The sequence below is a fragment of the Armigeres subalbatus genome, chromosome 2 (genome assembly GCF_024139115.2).
Source record: "Armigeres subalbatus isolate Guangzhou_Male chromosome 2, GZ_Asu_2, whole genome shotgun sequence".
Lineage (NCBI taxonomy): Eukaryota > Metazoa > Arthropoda > Insecta > Diptera > Culicidae > Armigeres > Armigeres subalbatus.
In genome coordinates, this window is record NC_085140.1 from 460,492,438 (window position 1) to 460,518,285 (window position 25,848).

The 25,848-nt window shown below is 39.9% G+C and overlaps 1 protein-coding gene across 4 annotated transcripts in view; it reads right to left on the reverse strand.

The window, feature by feature from the left end:
• Nucleotides 1-25,848, reverse strand: part of LOC134213865 (E3 ubiquitin-protein ligase Ufd4) — a 105,447-nt gene that overhangs the window by 59,341 nt on the left and 20,258 nt on the right. For all 4 annotated transcript variants that reach the window (XM_062693288.1, XM_062693287.1, XM_062693286.1 and 1 more), the window contains exon 2: nt 13,321-14,055. The gene's annotated coding sequence lies outside the window, so the exon portion shown is untranslated. The remainder of the gene's footprint in view (nt 1-13,320; nt 14,056-25,848) is intronic.

Consider the following 25,848-nt stretch of genomic DNA (forward strand, 5'->3'; position numbering starts at 1 on the left):
TATTGCTCCGTCTGCTGTGTAGCGGCGATGTCATTTCGTCGTTATGCAGCGTTATTCGAGGTTGTGGCACGGTGACAATGTACTCTCTATTGGGTAAAACATAAAAAAAAACGTATACCAATGTTGAGGTTTCAGAAAACCGTTGTTAGATAACAAACCATTTTTAGTCGCTGGCTGTGTGTTCATCTGGAATTCACAGTGCGAATGAAACGCTGTTGTTGCTACGAAAGGAATGTGCCCAATTAAAAATTAATAACAGTAATTCTACCATGCTCTTTAAAATGACAGTAAAGCCGACGTAATTCTATTTTTTTTACTTTACAAGGGAGGCCACTGCACCACCTATTTTCCAAATGTCCTTGAAAATAAACTAAATTTTAGTTAAGGTCGATATTTTTCAATAAAAAATATAACTGCGGGGTTTCCAAGCTAAGTTACCATTTTTGCATTCGTATATCATGAGGCTAACACAATGATACTTTTGTGACCAGGGAACTCGAGAAAATTTCCAACACGAAAATTTGCTAGTCCAGACCGGGAATCAACAAAGACCGGGATTCTAAAGAGTGTATGTGGTAAATAAATGTTCCTTTAACAGGAATTTCAATTCAAAACAGTATATTTATCATATATACAACCGAGTGAATACTTTCCATATAAACCACAATCATAAAAATACATGGGGAATTCCCTCGTATATATGTATATGGAAAAATACACCTCCGTCACTCATTCGATCTGGAAATTTGTTCTGATTGCTCGATTGAGCTCAGAATTGCGAAAAGGGCAGTTGGCATGTTACAGAACAATTTCACAGAACATTGTTCGATGGTTAAATGAACTTTTCAGGATAAATCAGGGTTTTCCATATATTTTGGCTGAAATCCCCAAACAAACTTCAAATCAAATGCGCCAGTGTATGCAACAAGATTGAGCTGAAATTTTGAGAGATTGATTTTCTCACCAAAAGACACAATCCTGGGGGGTGCTTGTGGAGTTTGACAACTTTTTGTTTCCTGGGCCAGTCTAATGGACATGGCCGCCTCGCAGCTTAGTGTTCATTTAGCACTTCCATAGTTATTAACTGCGAGGTTTCTCAGCCAAATTACCATTTTTGCATTCGTATATCATGAGGCTAAAACGATAATACTTTTATGCCTAGGGAAATCGAGACAACTTCCAAACCGAAAATTTCCTAGACCGGCACTGGGAATCGAACCCAGCCACCCTCAGCATCGTCTTGCTTGGTAGCAGCGCGTCTTGCCGCTAGAGTAAAGAGGGCCCCGAAACATGATTATCACAAGTGTCGCATATACGTATTATGCCATAACATATCTAAATCATCCCAAATGCATGCGATGGCTCATACATCGACTATGAAATTAAAGACGGAGCAGGTGCTCGCTGATATCACTATCGGGTGTTGGGCTCGTCTACTTTCCGCCATGATGGATGAACAAGTGGACTGCTTTAGTAAACTGTGTGATAATGCTTCATAGAACGACTATGGGTTGATTTGGTTTTCAGTGGTTTCATGAATATGAATCATGTTTATTGTCATTATACTCATTTTTTGCCTTTCTCGTATACTAAGTATACGGTAAAGGCTATATGATCGCTCCAAAAACAAACTTTTTATAGAAGGCCCGGAGACCCATAGTGTTATATACCAATCGACTCAGTTCGACGAATTGAGGTGATGTCTGTGTGTGTGTGTGTGTGTGTGTGTGTGTGTGTGCGCAAAACTACTCAACAAAATGTCACTCATTTTTCGGGCACTTATCCTCAATCGATTTGCTCGCAACAAGTTGCATTCGACGCAGAATCCTGTCCCATTGTTTCCTATTTGAAATTGGCCAGATCGGACTATGGGATCGAGAGTTATAGCCAAAATACAAATTCATACGAAAAAATCGCGTAAAAAATGTCACTCATTTTTCGGACACTTATCCTCAACCGATTTGCTCGCAACAAGTTGCATTCGACGCAGAATCTTGTCCCATTGATTCCTATTTGAAATTGGCCAGATCGAACTATGGGATCGAAAGTTATGGCCAAAATACAAAATCATACAAAAAAATCGCGTAAAAAATGTCACTCATTTTTCGGGCACTTATCCTAAACCGATTTGCTCGCATCAAGTTGCATTCGACGCAGAATCCTGTCTTATTATTTCCTATTTGAAATTGGCCAGATCGGACTATGGGATCAAAAGTTATGGCCAAAACACAAAATCATACGAAAAAATCGTGTAAAAAATGTCACTCATTTTTCGGGCACTTATCCTCAACCGATTTGCTCGCCTCAAGTTGCATTCGACGCAAAATCCTGTCCCACTGTCTCCTTTTTTAAATTGGCCAGATCGAACTATGGGATCGAAAGTTATGGCCAAAATACAAAATCCTACGAAAAAATCGCGTAAAAAATGTCACTCATTTTTCGGGCACTTATCCTCAACCGATTTGCTCAAAACATGTTGCATTCGACGTAGAATCCTGTCCCGTTGTTTCCTATTGAAAATTGGCCATATCGGACTATGGGATCGAAAGTTATGGCCAAAATACAAATTCATACGAAAATATTGCGTCTGAAATGTCACTCATTTTTCAGGCACTTATTCTCAACCGATTTGCTCGCAACAAATTGCATTCGACGCAGAATCCTTTCTCATTGTTTCCTATTGAAAATTGGACAGGTCGGACTATGGGATCGGAAGTTATGACCAAAATACCTTTTTTCATAAAAATCACAAAAAATGTCACCTATTTTTCGGACACCTAACCTTAATCGATTCACACGCAACAAGTTGCATTCGACGCAGAATCCTGTCCCATTGTTTCCTATTGAAAATTGGCTAGATCGGACTATGGGATCGGAAGTTATGGCCGAAACACCATTTTAGCCTTTTTATACGAAAAGGCTGTATGTTCGCTCCAAAACCCAAACTTTTACAGAAGGCCTGGAGAGTTATATACCAATCGATTCAGCTCGACGAACTGAGATGATGTCTCTGTCTCCCACTTCTTACGGGAGTTTGGCAGAAAGACGGTCATGAGATTTATATCATAACAAATATTGCCCTCCGCTCGCGTGATGGGAATGACATTTTCGTTTTCTTTTTGTGTAGTCGGAGCTTCAGTTCAACTAACATCCACAAGTGATATCCTTAAAATATATGACTGGGTGAAATAAAACAGGGTTATGTACGTCAAAAAGATTGGAAAAGGAACCAAAAATGTCGAAATTCTTATTAGCATATTGTAGATCAAGCTGAAAACCGAACCGAGGTCCCGCGAAATCGCATTTTCTCGCATTTCCGGATGTTGCAACTGCATCGCGAGTAGTGCGCAACTGTGCCATAGTCGGGCACCACTCGCGATGCAGTTGCGACATCCGGAAATGGGACAAAATATGATTTTCGGTTTTCAACTGGATCTACAATATCTTTGCCATAAATAATCTGATTTTCATAGAACGGACAAAGAAATTTGTCTTTTTTACTCCTAGCCACTAGCTCATCTTTTTTCAAGCACACACATTTTACGAAGGTCGAGAAAGGCACCATCACCGCTAGGTGGATTAATCTGGGTTTTTTATTCGTATATTTATTTGGTAGGCACTCTGTGTTCTTAACCGCTACTGTGCCGTGATCTACTGTGGTACTCTGCTCTACAGAATCTATTTTTAGATGTCCATAATTCGTCATTATTGTCGTTGCCAGTCCATATCATCGTGTGTCCATTGTGTTCATTTGTCCATGTGGTGAATCCAGTGATCGTTGCTTTGTTCGGTTGCCATTAATCGAAATACGTTGGAGGAGTGCCTCCGAGAAGAACAGTTTTGTCAGTCTGCCACCGTACGGGTTGCGCTTCTGGCGACTAACGAAGGTTTGGTGGAGGGGCTGGGAATCGAACCCATGACCATTCGCTTATGAGGCGAACGTGTAGCCAACTACGCTACGGGACCCCCCTTATTATACTCATTTGTCATTTACTATTGTAATCAATAATTGGAACGAATACTTGATCGTGTGTTATTTTACCCTTTCCTCATGCCAACCGGCTTTGAGAGGTTCAAGGTCAAAACCCCGAGGTGTTACCCTGTTAGAAGTGTTGGAAAACACGGCCTACCCGAGCAAAGTCTGATATCATAAATGAAGCAAACTGTTTTCAAATTCTAGAAAGGTCACGGAATTTTGTTCACTATTACCAAGCGAAGTTTTGACAACTGATCTGTATGGAACGAAATGTCACTTTTACTTGCTGGATAATCGAGCAGACCATTTTTCAGAAAATAAAGTGACAGGTTCCATTAATTTTGCGTGGGAGCCTTAAAATTTTTGTTTTGTTTCTTTCAGGTGGATACTGTTGAAGATATTCCATTTTATTTTTTTACTTTTTCAATTCAGTTAACTAAATTTAAAAAGGGAATTTCTTTTGAACGTTATCAACCTTATTTCGGAAAATTGACGATCGAGCATTAGTATAGGTCCTAAAATGGCCCCTAGTCCAGTGGTGCTCAGCATTTTGGGCGTTTTTTCCTTGATTCGCTTGTCACACAATAAAAATGAGCTTTTACCTTACAAGTTAGTACTTGGTATATTAAAACGAATATTGGTGTTAAAATCACTCCGTACGACATGATCAAAGTAAAATTACAGTGCGGCCCGCGGGTCTGGTCCATCCCAACATTATCGATACTTTATCACCAACCTTCAACCAATACATCAAAGTTGTTCTCATCCACACCAGCAGAGCCAGCCTGTCCCGAAATAGACATCCTGACATTCTGCCATCTTATGCTGGCGGCCATATGGCGCAAAGCCACCTCTTACGCCGAATAAACGTCCGGAGATCCTTTCTTTATTAGAGGAGACCGGATCATACAAGCAAAGAGCTGGCACTCCACTTCAGCCACCATAAATAATTTAATTATTTATTTATTTCTCAGGCTAAGGCCGGAGTAGCCTGTACAGTAAATAAAAGTCGTCTTCATTCAACTCGGTCTATGGCTGCACGTCGCCAGCCCCGCAGTCTGCGGAGGATTCGCAAATCGTCTTCCATCTGATCGATCCACTTTGCTCGCTGCGCACCTCGCTTTCTTGTCCCCGGTCGGATTTTGGGGGTAGCAGGTAATATGAGCAAGGGCTTGACGATCCCTGAGCCAGTGTCCTAAAGTGTTGTTATCCTCCTTGCTCGAGACTCAGAGGTTCAAAAGGTGAAGGTGGAGGTTGTAGCGCTTCAAGAGGGCGAGGAACGAGATAACGGGAATTCTGTGCAGTGGACCAAATTGCAGGTACCTCATTCAAGTATCACAACTACAACAGTGGTGGCGAGAAGGGGATTTTTGGTTTTGAAATCTAAACGTTTGGCCACAATATACTTTGATATGCAAAGAATTTTTAGGCCAAATTTGAGCATAATCAGTCATTAAAAAAAACCCCTGACAATAATAGAACAAAACCTGCCAAAGCCGTCATTCCCCCTATTTATTATCGATAATTGATAAAAAGTTTAGAAATAGGTAAACTAACCAATCACGTACATGCATCACTAGCACAGACATCAAAAATCTATCACTTGCGGGCTTGGATCTAATCCTCAGTTTGAACAAGATTTCACGCAGAGCGGATGCATTAAAGCGATCACAGCGGAGCGGACACAGCATCACGGAGGCGCTGGTAACATTTTTAACGGAAATCCATCGCATTGGTGGTGGTGATCGGTGTGTTTCTGCAGATCATTCAACCTCAACGAACCAGCATTTCATATGAAGAAAAGGTTGACTATAAAAATAGCACTGTTGCGATCCCGCACCGCCACTGCCGATGCTGAAAATTTATTACAAATGGTGGTGTCAGTTAGTTGGAAAGGCGCATTGGGAAAAGAAAATTGGTTCTTCTCAGGACCAACATTTGTATAAAATGATGGCTCGAAAAAAAACTTATTTCAATTTCAATGACTAACAGAAACAAAACCAAAAAATCTTGCCAGAAAATTTCCCGATGACAGCCAAATCGATGAAGACGTCAATACCTCTTCTTGGATATGGGAAGATCTATAATTTACGTAATGCAAAAATTGATCATTTTTAATTTTCCTCCCCCCTATGTCACATTTTTTGTATGAAACAACTGAAAATTTTGTATGGATCGTCACAATTCGCTCAACCCCCCTCCCTCATCTAAGCGTTACGTTATTTGTGGACGCTCCCTAAATAGTTTAAGTCCTGAAAAGAACTATGTGTAATTAATTCTTGAAGTTCTCCTCACTTTGCCACGTACGTTCCCATCGCGGTCGAAAACCAAACGTTGCAAATAAATATATTTGCGTTTGGTCTCATGGTTTCATTATTTCGGACATTTTTGAGGATGGTGTCTTCTAGGATTGTGATATCCTCCACTGACAGCCAGTCGAATGGCTTCAGCGGCGATGCGGCCGATGAGTGATGTTAATTCCATGGCTAGAGACTCAAAGTCCATCCAACTGGGAGCAACTATTCGCCTTCTTGATTTAGTTGACCTCCGAGTAGTTTGCTCAATGTTAATAAAGAGGCACAAATTATTATAGCAAATACCATTTATTTCGTATAGCTACGTAGTCCTACGTCACCTTTGCGTACAACCCGATTGGGCTGCAACTTTGAGTTTTCTCAAGTCTTACGCGGATTATGAGGTTTACGCGGTTTATAAGCAATCTAAAAAATAAAATAAAACATTTGAGGGACAAAAATCAGGGACACTAGTGTCCAATCTACGAATTACACCGTAACAATGCTAATGCTATGCTAAATCAAATGGCTTCGTTGTCAAAATTGAATGTTGCCAAAATCCAGGACATGCTGAGCATGACATACAAAAATAATCTTAGAAAAAAATTCCAATGCAAAATTCCATTTAATTTATTTTTGATCTATCGATACATTGGGTAGAAGAAAAAAATAATAAATTTATGCCGTACAATGAATGTTGTCAGTCAAAATACAGGCTTCATCACTCTATAAAGTGTTTTAATGCCAAAGTTCACAGATTTAAATTTCACTGGGAGTAAATTGAATAACGTTTTATATCAAGATGCGTTATGCATTATTTTAAATGATAAGACCCGTAGTCATTGATTGTATATATCACAAAGAACCATGGCTCCATGAAGTGTTATACACGCCTGAGTCTACCAAATAAACAAGCTTGAAGAAAAAGACTCGTAGTCTGAAAAGTCCTGAAATGTCCATGGTACGCAATTATCAAACATAATTGAGTTTCGTTTTAGCCAAAGTTATTGACGGATATTGCACTGTTAATTGAAGGTTTTTAAGGCCTACAATTAAATTAGTTTGTATTCAACAGTTTCTCCGACTCCGCACTAATGGTGGAATCAAAGTGGGAAGTCTCTCGATTGATTTCTGTACCCTCAAGCTGAAATCGATGCGATGTCTTCGGTTGTTAAGATGGCGTTGAGTCACACGTAAATCACAAATTGGTTAACGATAATCTTGAAGAGCAATAACATAACATTTGTTGGCTATTTAGAAACCCAGAGGACTAAATTCCTTAAGAACTCAATTTTTCTTGACTGATTCTCTAGAGAGGTCCTGAAATCCTACACAAAAAAGAGTCTGCTTAACAAATTTGTCGATATAGTGCGATGTCCACGAAGATATTGTAACAGAGGGGAATACAGAAGTTGTGCGATTCTACTCCCTTTGAACAAACAAGTACCACCGGGAAGAGAATCGTCGCAATCGCCACCAACCATGATTTCCCATGAAGTCTCAATTTCTGTTATGTGTCCAAGCACGATCAAACAAAGAAACGATACATTTTGGACCACGAAACAGCAGAAAAGTTTTGAACCGACGAACCGAAACAACGCAGCTATTCTCAACAAACGAATATACATTCAATATTAAATTAAATTGAATTACAGCTTGCAATGTTTGAATTTATTTCAATTTAAGTTCCGGCAGTCCCAGCAACATTGGAGAGCAAAATAGACAGTATCGTTCCCCAACAGGTAATAATAGTCCGCAATTTTTGCAACAACATTCATGGGAACCACTGTCAAAAAAGACTAACTTCTAACACAATTCGGGGTCCCGACAATTAGGGTTACAATATGATCAATTTGTCAGGTCAACAGGCGGTCTTTCAAATATCGTGTGGATTACAACCAACAATCATACGATAATTGTAATATGATTAGGATGTAACGTGTTGGGATCCCTAATAGCCTATTCAGATTACGAGCATTTACGAGATATTTGACGTTATAAATATTAAAAAGAAATGAAATGAAAATAAGCAATGTGAACTTTGACATCAAGATAATCTTTAGTATGTCATTAACCAATCAATTTCAGAAAATTCAAAAATTGTTATTTTCAATAGAGTTTAAATATAAATCCGCGATTTTTGGGACATAATTTAAAGAAACCGCGATTTTCGCGACTGGAAGAGTAGGTCCGCGAAAAACGCAAATATCGCTAAATCCGCGACTGTTGTAAAAGCATTGAAAATCGAATGGTGTCTGTACCACCTACAAAGTACTCTTTCAAATTTTGTTTTAGCAGACTGCGCTTAGTCGGCGAATATAAAATTGGACAACAACGGAACAGATGTTTACTCTGCGACAAATGCTCGATACATTCCGGGAATACAACTTGGGTACTCATCATCTGTTAGTGGACTTCAAGCAAGCGTACAACTCAGTAAAATGGAACGAACTGTGGCATGTAATGTTAGTTAGAACATGGCTTCGGTTATTTAACGAGGAACACGCAAAAATCATGCAATGATGCAAATCGTGAGTCGAATCATGGACGATTCTCTGCTGGGCCATGAGTCGGGTGGGGTTTGCATCGCGCTTGATTTAAAACGTGGATGAGATTTGAGAAATTAAATTTTTACCAACACTGCTGCGTTCAATACTTCAGACATTGTCAGACTTATAAAATACGACAGACTTCAGTGGGCTGGACATATAGTGCGTATGTCGGAATAGTGACCAGCAAAAGTGATGTTTAGCAGGGAACCTAGAATATTCCATTACATTCGGTTTTGCTCCGGACAACACGGATCATGCTTTCCAACATAGTATTCTACACCTGATTCTTTTTTTACACGGGTGGGTTTTAGTTGATTACGACCGTTAACGTTGATGAAACTATGAGTTAACCCCATGAAAAAATTCACAAAAAATCAAAGAAAATTCAAGTGGTATTTGAAAAGATGTGAAAAATCAGGTTAACCGGGAAATTAAAGAATACCAACCGTGTAAAAAAAATATTGGGTGTACTAGCATTTCCTCAGTTATTGATTGAAAGCTTTCCTATGCACGCCATTGCATGAGCACGTATCTTGTGTGGCAAATATAATGGATGTACTATGCCCAGGATGTCGAGAATGTTTCCCACCCGAAAACATCTTAGACTGGACTGAGAATCGAACTCACCATCTTCGAATTGGCAATCCATCGCCTTTGCTCGCAAAGCTACTGGAGGCTTTGCTGAATGTGATAATTCAGAGCTGAGCTGAAAAGTGGCCACTTTCTCAGGGGAACCATGTTCTGGGTCGTGGGAATACACAGAGAGTGATCTCTAAATCGTCGAAATGATCATCAATGTACACTTATTTTGTACATTCATGCAGGGGCGTCTCGTGAACTTTTGGTACACCTGTTCTACCGGCCTGCTAAAAAAATATACATCAAGCTGAGGTTTCGAATCAGAGTTGTGTATTTGATCTAATATTGTAACCTTTTCTTGTACAACGTAACCAAACATTAAAAAAAAACAATTTAAACCGAAAGGATTTATAAAACAATAAACAGCTTCTTAATCTCCCTACTCAATTAATCTCTTTTGTTCTAAAGTCGTCCGAAATCTAACTTGGTAACTGTTGACGATAACTGGATATTGCTCAGAATAGAGATCTTTCAAATCGGCTCTTTCCACCATTGGGGTGCGCAGGACCCATCGCCCCTAGTATTTAAAAACTCTCACATATTTTGTTGTTATGAAGGAAATGTAACTAACCATTATTAGTATCATCATTTGATGCGACCCCAGATTGAGACCACTGAAATGTTTTAGCGTTAGGAAATTGTTAAATGTTGAACGGCTAAAATTCTTGCCTATTGTTGAACGCCCATAAGAAATGCACGTGCGTTCAACAATAGGCGAAGAAATTAGCCGTTCAACATTTGGCGAATTACCCTATTTAGTTTTTCAAATTTAGTGAAAACTATGCTGTTGGCGCAATAGATGGCAAGCAGGCAACCCTATCCACCGACATCCCTGAAGCGCTGCCTGATAGCTGTCAAGGCGTCGCGTCAACATACTCCAGATGTCATGGCAATGTGTCATGTAATACTTCCGGTCGTACATTACCTTAGCGACAGTCGTAATAGAGTGAGGAATCATTATCGTGCGTTCCGTGCGAAATAAATAATCTTCAGTTATTATAAGATAATTTCTAGTTTGTTTCTCTGAAGTGAGCTATATATTTAGCGATAAAGTGAGGTTTCGACAAATCATCGGTGTTCAAGTATCACTACAATATTGAGGTTAGTTAAACTCGTGTCCATTGAATTCTTGCTTGTAATTCCGTAATTACTATGTAGTATAGGGTCCGTGAATTCCGCATTTCGAGTTCGTCTATCCATCTGAAAGTAAAGAGAATCCTGAAAAGAAACAGTAAGAAGAATATATATAAAAGTGATGATATCAAAATACTTACATAATTACCCTAGATCCACAGCGCGAAAACCAGAACAGTACCTTAGGGTGAACTAGTGAATAGTGGTCCACCGAATTGTAAGTGATAAATACTTCAACAAATCTTTGTACTTACCTGTTAATTCATATTCTAGTTGAAGCTCATAATAAAGCTCTCGAAACCGGTTCTACCCAAAATTCACCCTGAACTTTTTCGACATATGCCTTTTTTTCTATGTTGATTAATTTTGATTATTTGGATACAAAAGCATTATTAAATAATTCAATTTTATTATATTTTATAATAATCAAATTTTGATGTCTCTTTTTAAAAACTCAAACATTAATTTAATATTATTCTTGATGCTGAATAATCATCAGGAGAAAAAAAAACAAACCGTTCCCAATCATCGAAGTATGAACGAAAGCGTAATGCGGTCGCGGTGCGCCTTTCGGCAAAGCACAGCACGACACTCCGACCGAGTCTAACCGAAGATACATCGCGTCGTAGATTGTTCTCGCAGCGCGTCGAACGGGTTGGACTCCTGCGCACATAGCACGCACAACATTCATCCTAAACGTGCCTGCGTTGCATGCGAAAGAGGATGATGTGAGGAAACGAAGAAAGCTGGCAACGCTCACGCTGGTTCTACGCGCGCGGAGAACGAGTGAGCATACCAAGGAGGAAATTATTTCAAAACTTTCGTCATGGCGCAGACTTGTTCTTTATGAATCGTACGACTAGCAAAAGCTTTCTAGGTGATGTGGTATGCTGTTATTCGTCGGAGAAACACATATTTAGCTGATCTTGTCTGAGTTGATCTGTCTACGCAATATTTTGTTTCGTTAGATATTAAACCATCATTGGAAAAATTACGTGAAACTTTGTTTAAAAATTTCACTGAGTAAATATTTGCCCTAATGAATAATTGCAAAGAAATTAATTGTAAGGACATTAAGTTTCCTACTTCTGAACTAAAAATGGTTACCTGTTCCATGAACAGGTAGAACATATGGACGAGTCGCCTCTGCATTCATGAAGTTCATCATGTGGCAGGATGAGCTTTGAAGCCGATCAACAAGAAGTCACTTCTTCCGAAAAACTTCTTCAACATTCGTCAGAAATTGACACACTAGCATAATCTTGATATTTGAAAAAGAGGTTGGGGACATACGTGTTGAATTCTTCAATATTATAGGAGTATTTGTTTACCGAAATAAATTTAAATTTAACAACTTATCATGAAGGACACGGATTTCGTTCCCATTGAAGTTGCGTGACGTGTTTTCAGTACCACATGGAAATGTCGACGAATCAACTTGTTTCTATTTGTAACACATCTCCAGTGAACTTTTTACAACAGTATTCGAACTAATAATTTACAACACATATTACTGGGTAGCCCAAGGTGATCATGGCTTTTGTTATCGTAAGCGTATGCCCTCCGAGAAAATCGACCGTTGGAACCTGATATAATGCGACAACAGCAGCAGCTCTGTTCGCGCCCGCTTTTTCTCCTTTCATTAGATTGATGTTGATGTGATGTGATGGTTTGTGAGCGCGCGTCTTGTTTTTGTGGTTCGTTTACCGTTCGTTGAATTTGACTTGCGTCTTTCGCCTGAAGAGCGATGCACGTTGTTTACTTCGTAGTAAACAGTGTTGTTCTTTTGTGCTCGATTTTAAGAGCGTAAAGCGGAGGAATTATTGCCAACCGTCGTCGCGCTGCGCAACAAGCGGTCTCTTATAGGCGAAGAAAGGTAATATTTTATTCAATGCACGTCACACGGAGGCAATCACATTTGCCGGTGTACTTCAATGCTAGAAACGTTTGTCACTGTTATATGTATTATAACGGGAAAAGATATAAGAAAGTGTTGCGCCTCGCAAAACCCTCCGAGGTGGGATATTATAAGCGTTGTTACAATTGCGGAAGTAGAGGTAAGGATTTACTCGAGTGAGGCGAAGCAGATAATCATAAGAACTACCAGGAACACGTTGCATGAAGATTATAAATTTAGTTTAAGGGGTGTCTAACTGTTATCTACACCAGTCATAAGACGAGTTTGGTACTTTTCCATTTAATTCCACCACGTTGTAATCCTTACAGATACGTATTTCGACCTCAACTGTAAGGCTTAGTCGACTTAGTCGAGTCAAGTACAAGACACTGAAGACGGCCTTACTGTTGAGGTCGTAATACGCATCTGTCAAGATACAATTAAGTGGTGGAATTTTAATGGGATTGTTCAAACTCGTCTTATGACAAGTGAAGACATTCCACTAAAAAGCTCAAAATAATTTTCTTAACAAAACACTCATTTAGTATAATAACTGTTACTAGCGCTTTTACGCTGTTGAAAATGGACTTCGAAGTTCACCTAATTTCAATTTCTGGAAAGTCCTATTTGTGAATTAATATTAGTAAACATTTTAAATTTTAGCTTCAAAATGAGATATTTGCAAATACGTGAAGCTAATAATCGCCCGATGCCTGCTTGAAACCAATAACAAACATGAAACCTCTGGATTGAGGCCTGCACCCATATAAAGTGCAATACGCAACCGCTGTTTATGTTTTCAGAGCCAAAAATTCCCAAACATCTTACCTTGCCTTAGGCTGGGTGCGGAGTACGCTTGCTCCGCTGTGATGTGCCGTTTTTGTGGTGTTCGTTCGGCTGTACAGCTTCCAGCTTGTCTCGATCTGCGAGAAACCGTGGAAAGCCCGCCTGTCTATTTGGGTGCTCACGGACGACGGTGACGGTACAGTAGCTGAAGTTTCCTCACTTGCAGATTAAAAATCATGAAATTGCCTGCATGTAACTGAATAGGGGGTTTATTTTTTTACTTCACTTTTCACTCGGTTGTCCACTATCTTCGGCTTTCAGTGACCTCTGTCGAATGAGGCGGGTACACGACAGACACCCAACTCACGCGCGCACAAGACAACCGTTGCTTGATAGGATAATTGTTTCCCGTAAGAGTGAAACGATTTATTATTATTTCTGCTCGCTCACTTCCTCTAGGCCTATATTCGCTGTTTCTTACTTCGTCGATTAACGAGGAGAAAGTTCGAAACATGAATGAGAGCACGTACAATATTCACTAAGCATCTGCACTGACTCCGATTCGCACGAATCGACTATTCTTCTCTTCACTTTTCGTCGAAAAACTTGTTTCGAAGGTGGTAGCAATTACTCACGGGCTTACTTCATTATATCTCCCGCGCTGCCTCCTCCCACACTACACTTAATCCAGAATGGTAGAATGATTCAACTTGCGGTCGATTTCTGGAATCAAAACTGGATGAATCTCAACTCACTAATTTGAAGCGATTTCTCAATCTGTGGAAAAAAATACAAGAAAAGAAATACGTTATTCAAGTGTTCAAATGTGTGAATTTAGCATTTTTACATTAATTTTTCTTCTTTAACAGATTTTGATTTTTCAATTTAATGTTTACTTCGTTCATACATCAAAATATTGTACATTTCGCTGTTTGTTCCGACACAGCAATTGCATGCCAACGACTGGGGGTCTGTTGGAGATTGCTGTTCATTCACCTAATTTTGTCTACACTCGACCTAGATCCCTTTCCCTTTTGGCGCTCGGACTGACTTGGCAAACGAGCATGGACACAGAAACGAGCGTAACCTTGCATTAGGCTGAGATTAGTGCTCTTGCAACGCCAGTTGGTTACGTTATCCATCCATTTCGGTGACTTCAGTCCACACCCAGATGAGCCACACTGTACTTGATTGCTTTGCTGTCGCAGTTTATTGCTAGGATGAGTAAAACGTAACAAATGTGTGTACGTTATACTAATGCAATGGTAGTAACAAATAAATTTACAATATAGGTTTCCTATTGATAGTCATTCAATGGCCTCCATCAAGTGACGTGAGGTTTTCTTGTTTTACTAAATAGTGCATTCTAAGACACGACTACCAAGAAAGAACGAATTATTATTCAATGATGGGCTTGAGGAGAGACCAGTCGATTCACTTCAATGAATATTTAAAAATGCATATTTTAGTCAAGCAGCTTTTGTGCTGATAATTTACGTTCTGATAATCATTTTGTTCAGCATACGTAATTAGGGCTCAATGTACTCGCGAACAATTGAGACTTGCTCCTCTAATGAATAAACTGAAGTAAACACAATCAATAACCTTTTGTGACTTGCTGAACCAAATTACTTTATTAATGTATACATTGTCGGAAAAAAATCATCAATAAATCCCAGTATTTGTTCCTAATGATACACTTACATCACATTTAAAAGCTTTTCGTTAGTTTCAAATATTACCACATCGGAAAATTGTTGATGCCTATCAGGCTAATCGGTTTTGACGTGCCAAAAGTGCAATTCGTTTCGTTCACGCTGTTAGATGAAAACAATCGGACCGCACCACGCAACCCACCGTACCTTTGATGTACGTACGTAGGGTAGGCACCGCGAAGACCAGTAGCTGCGCTGCCACTATTACGGGCTAGGCTAGGTGGCTATTGCTAAAACCTTACGAATTTCCATAGAAACACCATACGGCCGGCGGCAACAACGATGATGTGGATGAATAGTACCTACCTATTCCGATCATAAGAAACGCACGCATGCGATTCGAAAACGCGATTGTTACGAAAAACAAAACCAGAGAGGTAGCCATCACCATCGTTAGGCAAAGCCCATTATAGAAGGGGTTTTCAAACCTTGAGCAATTACGATATTGCGCTTTTGCTGCATGTATTTACAACTTTGGAACTTGAAAAAATGAATCGGTCATTTCCATACAGGAACTGTCATATGAGACAAAAATAATCGTCTCACGCTTTAGAAGCACGGAATTAAGAAACACAATCAATCACTTTCATACAAATTAAAATTGTTCAATGGATCGCAATCCACAGTTTGAGAAACACTTTATTATACCGTACAATCAAAATATGATGGTGTTGGATCAGCCACGCTGCTGCTGGCTGGCTCACGTTGCAAACCAGCTCAGGTCTCAAAACCGCTGCAAAGGCCTTGTGGATGAATGATGTTGTGTATGCATGTGCCAGATACTTAAACACGTTATTGAAAACAAAGCCAGGCTTATGTCTTTGTGCGGCGCATGCAGACATAATAATATGATTTTTAGCTCTCGAGACGCGGTATGAACGGAACGAGGGATTGCGGTTTCTGTTGGCGCCGCTGTTGCACACAGCGCTCGCTCGCAGTACCTCTTGAAAGATCACAAACTTTACGGCGTGATATCAGATGATTAATTGTGATAGTAACTACAGTTTCCCCAAATTACAATGCACTTCGCTTACAGACGTGGAATGGCGATGTCGTAAATTAGAATCACGTGAACACATTGCTAGTTTAGTATACGCTGTTTGTGCGCATTGCTACGGTTTGTTTAGGCATATTTTCAGGTTTTACTTAGCGAAACATTTATTACATATATTGAAAATGCGATAGTACGGAAAATGTTTTTGTGACAGCAAACTGGATTTAGTTTCAGTTGATACTAGTCCGAATTGTTGCAAATAAATGAATTCCATGAGTTCCTATATTTCTTGTTCATTAATTGTAAAAAGTCGTTTAGCTGTACCTTATCACGAAAATAGAGAGAAGAAATTCAGGTATCATTTATTATGAACACCTTAATATGTACTTATTACTAGGACAAGATTTCACTTCCACTTTAGTGATATTTTGCGAAGTGCACAAAATTGATGCTAAGATAGTCATCCGCTATATATTCGGAATTTCATAATGGAATCATGTTTTATTCTATTTACATGAGTGATCGATGGTACCGTCATCGAGTCAATTACGAATACCGACAGAAATTCTGGATTGAGGCTTAAGCGATCGGTCTTCACAGGAGCGGTAACAAAATCTGCAAGGTAACTTTTTCTAACGCTAGAATGAAGCCCAGTAGATAATTGCAATGCAATACAAGTTTAATTTTTTCTCGTTTTTTATAACTGTGCAAAATTTCCACGCAGAACAAATAACATAGATCATCCCATCACATCGCACCGCATCGACACACCACGTGTTGAATATATTTAAAATATCAAAATAGCGTTTCCAGGAAACTTGTTTTTCTTATGGGATTATCACGCGATCACTTAAAAAAAACATAGGTGACAGAGACAAGTGTAATACTACATTCCACCACTGAGGCCGATTCTACGAGTTGCGACGTGAGATTAATCAAAAGAAGTGGAAATAGCCGAATGCTCCCATAATAGTGGAGACAAACAAATATCAACACACAAATGCACATTCTCTATATCTGAGGAAGGGCCTACTTTGCGATTTGAGTTCATTTTGTAAACAAACATTATTTAGTTCATTCCGTATAATGCTTGGCTGGGTTACGTGAGAAGTATTAACAAATGTCCACGGGTCAGGAACTGTAAAATAAACATAAACCAAAAACGGAAAGCTTACCATAGCATAGGAATAACAAGAATCATTCGACGGATTTTAAAGGCGCATGACATGAATGGTTCTTCAATTTAAGTTCTACTAAGCTGTTCAACACAAGTCGATAAACCCCCTGTCGGTGGTTCACATGGTCCGAGTAGTATATTCATCAAGTGATTGTTCTACTTACACAAATTAGCAGCAATCGAGGTGATCAAGGATGATTTGTTGACGAGTAGCTGCTTTGACGTTTAACTACAGACTAAAGATTTATTCGACGATCAAGATATTTTGAGGGTAGGCTAAACACACACATACAGCAAAGTGGTTAGAATCCACTCGCGTAACCTCACTTTTTACCTGTTCAACGATACAAAAATGGAACATTTCAATATTTCGACAGTCCAGAAAGGAAACAAAATTGTCAGATTCGATAAAGCTAATCAGAATCTACTTATTTAATGCATTTACATGTTCCGCGACACCGTTTTGTTGCGGAGAATAGGCATAGGTTTGAACAGTACACCCGACTTGGTCCACACCTAGATTGCTGATTTTACTCCCGAAATGGGTCGTCGCCATCGCCTCATACTCTTGAAGCGATCTATTACGTCTGACATTTTCTTGATCGGATAAATAACGGCGAAGAGCGTCAAGTCGTCGATAAACGTCACAAAATATCTGGAGCCGTCGCATGTCGTAGAAATCACCGCTGTTTGGCTATGGCTCGAGACCTGTTGTTACCATACCATGTCTAACCAACGTATCCAAAGCTTGTTGACTGGCATGTCCCAGACGACGGTGCCACAATGTACCCACCTCGGATTTGCACAAATGTGCTAAGTTTCCAACCGTTTCTAGCTCTAGCTCCAACTCATAGAGATTTCGTCGTGATTGGGCAACGGCAATCACATCGCCATCTCCGTACCACTTTGTCGCGTGAAGAGCATATCGATGCCAGCTTTTCCACCAGATTTTTCATTCCAAACAGCATACATTCTTTAGTGGTACCCATCACGACGCCTTCGTACTCACCGATAAGTGAAATTCTGTCTTTGGCAACGTCGACAACAAATGGCTGTTTCAGCTTGCGTACTTCCTGCAAAAAGCTCTTCTTATTCACTAGGTCATCGCTACACCCGGAATCGATCATGAAAACTTGATTGACCATGAAGGTAACGGCTTTACCTCCCACAACAGTGTTTGCGTCGGCTTCCACTTTCTTGACCCGACAATCCTTCTTCATATGACCAGTTTTTCCTCAACGGTGACATTTTCCGTTGAACTATTTCTACTTCTTGCCACTACCGCCAACAAAAGCTGCTGATTTTTCTTCCATCGAGTAGTCCGCTTGATCTGCACGTTCCGACTTCTCATCTAACTATATTTTTGTTTAACGATGTCCATGCTAACTGCCGAGCTCATCATCGTCGATATTCTCCAGAGCACTTACAAGGGGATCGAAACTGTCTGGTAGCGTTAAGGACAATTGGGAAACCAAACCGTTTTCCTCCAGCTTTGCAACCGCAGACTCGAGCAAGCAGACAACCGCGCCAGCTCGTCGAACACCACAAAATGGCTTCTCATCGGCGTGACTTCCTCGAGCGATTAGAAATGAGCACCGTAGTAAGATAAGTACCTAGATAAATTATTATACCTACGCATAGTATAAATAATGTAAGCTGCGATCATTTTCTTCAAGTCGAGTCAAGTACGAGACACTGAAGACGGCCTTACTTTTGAGGTCGAAATACGTATCTGTCAAGATACAATTAAGTGGTGGAATTCAATGGGATTGTATAAACTCGTCTTATGACAGGTGAAAACATTCCACTAAAAAGCTCAAAATAATTTTCTTATCATTTTTAAGTTTAATTTGATTTTAATTCGCGAATCGAGCCAAAGCCTTAATACTAAAGATTTTGTTCTTCTCAACACGTGTTTCAGGCGTTCAATGAAAGTCGTCGCCTACTGCGATTTCAAATTCAAATGCTATCACATAGCGAAGCGATCGATTTTTCGATTTTTTTCCGATGATTTCTCAATAATTCCAAAATGCAATGTCCGATGGGGCAAATTTTCAATAGAAAACAATGGGACCGCTTTCCCCATCGAATGAAACTTGTTGCTGGTAAATCAAGTAAAGCTAAGTTCCAAAAAGTGTGTCTACAAAATTTGTACATATACGAACATTCGAACACTTCAGTTCGTCGAGCTGAGTCGATCGGTATATACCACTATGGGTCTCCGGGCCTTCTATGAAAAGTTCATTCAGCCTTTCGGTACAACTTTGTCATGTTTTTTATGGGTCATCACAAAATCTTGCAGTAAAGATTGTACTCGCCACACTTTCATCCACTATTTCATACTACTTTTATCCACTATTTCTGCATAATCGCCTGGAATTTATCTAAAGCTTGAGTCATTTAATATTGGGACGCACTGTTTATTTTACTGTAGCGCTCCTAGTGGTCGTAACTGGAATGTCTTGACAACATGATATACCACTATGGGTCAGAATCGAAAGCTAATTTTGGACACCCACTTTGGATATCCGACGTTTTCAGGTTAAAAAATCGCAAAATCGGTGAAATTGGATTTTGGGCAGCTTCCCGGACAAAAGTTTTATAAAGCTACTGGACGAGCTGACGTCCCGAGCAAGTATTTGTCGATAAACTCGCAAGAAAACTAATGATCTGGCAAAGTATTTGCTGCTGCGGACAAAAAAAACCTAGGTTTTCGTGACAAACAAGACTATGAGTTCCCAACTATACAAGCACGGGTGTCTAAAAACGCACAGTCTTCCGTACATTAAAGCCCACTCAAGCCCTGTAAAGTTTTGGCATGATTTGGCAAGCTGTCATTCCAGCAGAGAAGTGCTGCAGTGATATCGAGATAACGGGGTGGATTTCTTCGAAAAGGACGTCAATCCACCCAACTGCCCTTAAAGAAGTTGAAGAAGGTGACTAAGGATGCGACAGAGATGAAGAGATGGTGGAACAAAATGGCTGCCCAGGTAATCCAACGAGTGCCCAAAATATGATGAGTAGTGTTAGAAGAAAAGTTCGAGATTTCATAAAAACAAAATCGGAATAATTTTTTCGCCATTTTTCCTTTACAGATCAATAAATAACCTTCATTTTCAGTACCTAACATTTTTTAAATGACTCAAGCTTTATCGGGCGAAGATCTAGCGAGTTTGGCAGATTTGCCTCCTTCTTCATAAAAATAACATCATTGTAGTACGAAACTCCATCACGAACTGGTTTATCGAAGTGGCATGGTATGGCCTCACCAGGTCAAAACAGAGTATCACCTTCGTTAGCCGATAGAAGGGCAGCAGGCGCTTCTGGAGGAAGTTTTCTCTATATATTTATCCGTTATGTCCGACTTGCTGAATTTTCCGCACCCGCAAATCGCCTGCCACTTCTTGACAAATTTGTTTACTTTATTCTTCTCCGATACATCGAGGGGTATGCCGAAGAAACTTCATTACTTGACATCCGCTTCAATGTACATATGTTTCGACGTCCATTACGGTGCATTTGGACTGCACTTTTCGTACCTTGAAGAAATCCGGCCCGCTTTATTGTCTACTGGACGAACCAGACGGAAGAAACGACCTTTTTTGCCAAGATGCGATTCGAATGGATTCTTGAAGTAATCCCTCACCTTCCTTGCGTTTACGGTCTCAGTTGTCTTCGATTTCCGTTTGCTGAAAGCTCACCACTTGGTCTCTCCTTGAACGATTTTATCTTGCAGGACACTGTCGAATTGACGCTTTTCAACTGTTTGCGAGATCCACCTGTGAGAGCCCCATATAAAAGTGGTGGTGGTAATACTACCTTTTATGTCGTGGGCTTTTTTTTGGGCATTTATGCTTAACATGCTTTATGCATAACGTACTCATGCCTAACGTCCTTATATCTGACATAGGGTATACCCGAGATTACTATTGTTGCTCTTGTTCGCGTGACCAACATCTAGTTTGTATAGACATAGCAGCCAAGGTACCGGTACTATACGTGTCAAGCGGTCAATAGCCTATTCAGATAACACCATTTATGATCAAAAATATCATGATATACAACAACCTGATGCTATCCTCACACATTCAATTCTCTTTTTCCACTTTAACACGATGTTTATTACGATAAATAATCTACTCGTAATCTGAGTAGGTTATTTAGCTTATTGAAGTATATTTTGGCAGAATAATTTTATTGGTTACATTACTTATGACTTTACTGTAAAAACCCTCGAAAAATGCTTCGGCTATTCTTTTGAAATTTTTTGGGAACTCATGCAGAAGTATCTTGAGGAAAATTTTAGAAAACACCTGGAGGAGTTTTCCGGATATTTTGCTTTTAAGAATTCTTTGGAAATTCGGCTAGAATACCAGCAGAAACTCCTTTGAAAAATCCATTCGGGATTCCTTTGGCTATTCTTTAAAAGATTTTTTAGCAAAAATTCTTCACAAATCACTTACACTTTTTTTTTCAAAAATCCCTTCAAGTGATTTCTTTGAAAAATCCTCCGGATATTCCTTGAAAAACTGATCCCGAAATTCCTTCGGAAGTTCCTACAGGAATTGCTTTGAAAAATCATAACTAATTCAGTATTTTTTTAATATACACACAGGTTTTTTTGCGCGGTTGGAATTCATTAATTTCTCGGTTAACCCAAACTTTCACAACTTTTTAAATACCACCTGAATTTTCTTTGATTTTCTGTGATTTTTTTTCGTGTGGTTAACTCCATGTTTCAGTGACGCTGAAGGTCTTAAACGACGAAAACCAAACCATGTAAAAAAAAACCTGGGTGTATTCCTAAATAATCTCCGAGGGAATACTCAAAAGCAATCCCTAATTGATTTCCCGAATAAATTCCTTGATTTCACCAAGAATAGCTTCGGAAATTCTCAAGGTTTTCTTTTGAAGATGGCAAAACGTTTTTTGCGGAACAACGATCTATTGATGTTCAATACATTTTTAATAGATTTGATTATTATATTAATTCAAATATTGGAAAGGATTTTTTTCATCTTTTGAGAGAATTGATCACCGGGTATTTCCCTGATTATGTCAGGAATTCCCTGATAATTCCAGGTTTTTTCCAGGTGGGGAGAAATTCCCTGATAATTCCAGGTTTTCCAGGTAGTAGACACCCTGCTCTTGGAAGAAGGCTTCCGACCCTCTTGGAAGGAAGCTTCCGAGCCTCTTGGAAGGAGGCTTCCGAGCCTCTTGGAAGGATGCTTCTGAGCCTCTTGGAAGGAGGCTTCCGAGCCTCTTGGAAGGAGGCTTCCGAACCTCTTGGAAGGAGGCTTCCGAGCCTCTTGAAAGGAGGCTTCCGAGCCTCTTGGAAGGAGGCTTCCGAGCCTCTTGGAAGGAGGCTTCCGAGCCTCTTGGAAGGAGGCTTCCGAGCCTCTTGGAAGGAGGCTTCCGAGCCTCTAAGAAAGAGGCTTCCAAACCTCTAGGAAGGAGGCTTCCGAGCCTCTTGGAAGGAGGCTTCCGAGCCTCTTGGAAGGAGGCTTCCGAGCCTCTTGGAAGGAGGCTTCCGAGCCTCTTGGAAGGAGGCTTCCGAGCCTTTTGGAAGAAGGCTTCCGAGCCTCTTGGAAGGAGGCTTCCGAGCCTCTTGGAAGGAGGCTTCCGAGCATCTTGAAAGGAGGCTTCCGAGCATCTTGAAATAAGGCTTCAGAGCCTCTTGGAAGGAGGCTTCCGAACCTCTTGGAAGGAGGCCTCCGAGCCTCTTGGAAGGAGGCCTCCGAGCCTTTTGGAAGGAGGCTTCCGAACCTCTTGGAAGGAGGCTTCCGAGCCTCTTGGAAGGAGGCTTCCGAGCCTTTTGGAAGAAAGCTTCCGAGCCTCTTGGAAGGAGGCTTCCGAGTCTCTTGGAAGGAGGCTTCCGAGCATCTTGAAAGGAGGTTTCCGAGCCTCTTGGAAGGAGGCTTCCGAGCCTCTTGGAAGGAGGCTTCCGAGCCTCTTGGAAGGAGGCTTCCGAGCCTCTTGGAAGGAGGCTTCCGAGCCTCTTGGAAGGAGGCTTCTGAGCCTCTTGGAAGGATGCTTCTGAGCCTCTTGGAAGGAGGTTTCCGAGCTTCTTGGAAGGAGGCTTCCGTGCCTCTTGCCAGGAGGCTTCCGAGCCTCTTGCCAGGAGGCTTCCGAGCCTCTTGCAAGGAGGCTTCCGAGTCTCTTGCAAGTAGGCTACCGAGCCGCTTGCAAGGAGGCTCCCGAGCCTCTTGCAAGGAGGCTTCCGAGACTCTTGCAAGGAGGCTTCCGAGACTCTTGCAAGGAAGCTTCCGCGACTCTTGCAAGGAAGCTACCGAGCTTCATAAAAGGAGGCTTTCGAGTCTCTTGAAAGGAGGTTTCCGAGCTTATTTTAAACTAGCCTTCTGAGCCTCTTAAAAAGAAGCTTCCAAGCCCCTGGAAAGATGTATTCCAAAGTATTATTGAAATGAGGCTTCCGAGCAGCTTATTGGCAGTAGCCTTAGGAGCTTTTTAGAAAGAATGCTTACGAGTTGCTTCGGAAGAAGCCTTTTGAAAGGAGGCTTCCAAGCTTTTTGCAACGAAGCTACCTTAGAACCTTTAGATTTTTGATTTTAGTTCGGAAGCATATTATTCAATATTTTGTCTCGATCAGGTAGATTATATTGAAGATTTTTAAAAATTTGTTCATTTGACGTTTTGTCCTTACGATTTTTTGTCCCACAGCCACTGCTTGGGGAAGACAGGATTCAACAGTCTTTGAACTACTGACCGCTATGCATATTATGTATAATACAAAGTTTTGGAATAAGATTTTTTTTATAAGTTTTCATTGGAATTGTAATACATCCGCCATTACGCATTTTTGGCATTTGGGGCCAGCGAAGGTACCCCTAGGGGTACATGTACCCCAGGTTGAGAACCGCTGTCTTAGATGAAGGCAAAGCACTCTCCCATCTGTACTAACCATGTCCTTGCTGATGAAGATGAAGGATGGGTAGTTGGACAACTACTTATGAAAGATGCAGTGAACTGTACGACATTTCATAGGTACCATGGGAGGTTTCAGAATTATTAATATGGAAGTTTTGTTGTTTGTTTGAGACCAAATTGACGTGATTTTTCAATAGTAATATTAGGTTCATCATGGAATTAATATGAAAGGAATAACACTAGGAATCGCTTTGTTTTTAATTCTGTCGAAGAATTTGGCAAAAGAAATTGTTTTTAACAGTCTTGCGTTTGACTCTCAATTTATGACAATTCATGACATTTAAAATCACAACATATTTTTATCTCTGTGAGATAGAAAAATACAAAATAGAAAAGGGAAGAACCTAGAATTAAACCCTCGACCTCCAGGTTATTAGGCAGAAGGGGTAGCCACAAGACCACCGAGCTCATCACTGATATTTTTCCCATACCCAGTAATTACTTATTTATACCAAAATCTAAAACTTCTCATGCATTTTCCAGGAATGCTTAAAACCTTTAAATGCTTCGTTTGGTTTAAAGAATATTTTATCAGATTTTTAACAAGCCTTATTACTTAGTTAAGAATCGAAACGAGAATTTTCGGATTCACGAAGAATGTTTGGGCAATCATTTCTAGAATGACTTTTCATAATATTTAACTGACTTTGAGGTAGAACCTTCAGAAGTAAAATGGATTTGGATTTTTATAAAGTAAGAAATGGGCGTTCAATAAATGACTCTTAGGGGCTGTCCAAATACCACGTGAACATGTTTTGATCAGTTTTAGATACCCCTTTTCCCCAGCGTGGACAATTGCTCATATAAAATTTCGAAAATTTGTATAAGTCGTGGACATTCGTCATACTCTTCCCTCCCTCTAAGCTGTCCACGTGGTAAATGGACAGCCCCTTAGTGTGCTTGAATACCATGTTTCAGCTTTGGATAGACAAGATAAGTTGGGGGAAAATAAAGACCTGATAAGAAAGAAAAAATTAAAACATAAAACGTAAAAATATTTAGTTTCAATCGAATTCACCGGTTTCTTTGAATTCTCGATTAGATTCCGGTTCTTCCGGTTCTTCCAGTTCAGTGGCCGGTGGAAGAATCTTCAGAATATAAGAGGAAATTTCAAAGTCTATGTTGGGTAGATTTATTAGAACACACTGTAGAAATAACATCTGTTCAAATAGATCCGATGGAAATAATTGATATACATAATAACTGCGACACATGTGAACCCAAATACTGAAATATAATTTAAAGGAACATTTCATTAAGACAGAATTTCCAGCCGCAACATACCGCTAAAAAAATAGAAAGACAGTTAGGTCGGGATGAAAACTTATCGGTGATGAAATGGTTACCTTTTAACAGCCTGTTCGAGTCTATATCCCAAAGAGCAAAGCATTTTTAACGAAACGAAATAGGGCAGAGCAAGCATGTTTTAGTATTTAAAATTCTAAGTTGTACTTGGATTTTCAAGCAGAAATTCAAATTTTTGAATACATTTTTGACGATTTAGTTCTATTTTGTACATGAATTCACGTGTTTTTATTGTTATTTATTTAAAATGGGGTTTGAGTGCTTCATAAATAGTAGAAAAGTTAGTTTTATTTTTTCATGAATTACAAACAAATTTGTTCGCTCGGTACAAAAGCTACGAACATCCTGAATTCGATCGATAAAATAAATATTTGAGATATTTTTTGTAAAAAAAACCTCTAACTGCCATCGGGATGCCGGTTCCGTACTCCAAG